Consider the following 1892-nt stretch of genomic DNA (forward strand, 5'->3'; position numbering starts at 1 on the left):
TTGAACCAACAACCTTGAGTAGCAGATGAACACTTTAACAAGGAGCCGCTAGGGATTCTTAATCCAGCTCCAAGAAGCCAATGTCTTATCTGGAAACACTGATATAGTTCAATCAGTGTTCTAATTTGGATCTTCTATCTTCAGATCTTTAACTCTGTTTATACTATTTCTTTTTCCCACAGTGCCCTTCAGTATACAGTCTTTTTTCCAAAAGCATTGTGTCCACCTAAATAACGTGCACCCACACTTACAAAATGCTTACAAAAATGGTGCACTGGGAGAAGGGGTGTGTGGTTGGCAAAAAATATATATAATGTGCACATGTGTATAAAACTACAAGATAATGTAGTTTTATAATGTGTATAAAACTACAAGATGCTCAATGATTGATCATGGTATATTATTTTTATAGAAGGTCCATCCCATGCAGTTGTATTTTAGTATGATTACTGACATTTGTATTTACTCCCGCCATCATATCATAATTTCGCCACCATATTTTTCTTTAGCCCACCCCCCTCCCCTTTCCTGGCTTGTTGGATTGACATTGATATGATTCATTCTGGCACAAGCAAGGGCAGGGACTAGACCCATCAGGCTTACCACAACCAAGACCTCACTAATGAGAGTTGCTCTGCATTCTGGTAGCGCTCTGAATAGCAGGGAATTGCCTCCAGAAGACGTGTACGCATTGAAGAAAGCAGCTTTCTAGGCTAAATCATAGACCTGACATCCCCATAATTGGAGGCTTCACTAATGCAGACTCAACACTGCCACTCTGCACCCAGTAGTGTGGGGGAGCTAGAGATCCAGGAAACAACTCCTACTGTAATGCCCAAGATGGAATTTGCTGAACGTTTGGTTCTGTCACCTGCAACCCAAGCCACTTCGTGAGTATGAGTCTACATACTAGTTGGAGTCCTACAACCTGACCAATTAGTGGTTTCAGTTGAGTTTCAGCACCTCCCAGGGCTGAAGAGTTATGTTGTTAGATGCCACCGCATTGGTTCCAACTTATAGCAGCCCTGCAGACCACCGAATAAAACACTGCGCAGTCCCATGCCAGTCTCACAATCATTTGAGCCCACTGTTGCACCCACTGTGTCAATCCATCTCATTGAGGTCTTTTTCACTGGTGCTCTACTAAGTATGATGTCATGTCCTCCTCCAGGGACTGGTCTCTCCAGACAACATGCCCAAAGTATGTAGATGAAATCTTGCTATCGTTTCTAAAAAGCATTCTAACTGTACTTCTGCCAAGTCGGATTTGCACATTCTTCTGGCAGTCTATGGTATAGTCACTATTCTTTACCATAATTCAAACGCATCACATCTTCAGTCTTCCTTATTCATTGTGCGGCTTTCGTACATTTGAGGTAATTCAAACTACCCTGGCTCAAGTCAGGTGCATCTTCGACCTCAAAGTGACCTTTTGCTTTTCAATCTTTGACAGGTACCAAAGGCCCTGTGCCTCCACGCCCACATTCGTTAGTTAGCCTGTGCCTTCAGAACTCTGACATCAACCTATCAGACTTTTCAGGGCCCCTACTAAGTCCATAAGTCTTTCAAGAAAAGCTTACTTGCAGAGTAACTGAGATTTGAATGAAACCTTGAGAGGATGCCTATTCCTGTACCTGCCTACCCTTGACCTCCATATAGTCACAAGTCTTCATACATTTAGACATCTGAGATGCCTAGTTTATGAAGTCCACTTTTGGAAGGGCCCTCTAGTAGGTAATGGTGCCACTTATTAAACACATGACCTACAACTTCATGATTTCATAAATAGGACTCATCGAAATAATTCCCAGGATACCCCATGAGTATCTGATCTAGGCAGTTCTGTACCACCTCCAGTACTCTCTCCATGAAATACTCGAACAATGATACTT

The sequence above is a fragment of the Tenrec ecaudatus genome, chromosome 13 (assembly GCF_050624435.1).
Source record: "Tenrec ecaudatus isolate mTenEca1 chromosome 13, mTenEca1.hap1, whole genome shotgun sequence".
NCBI classification, from domain to species: Eukaryota; Metazoa; Chordata; class Mammalia; order Afrosoricida; family Tenrecidae; genus Tenrec; species Tenrec ecaudatus.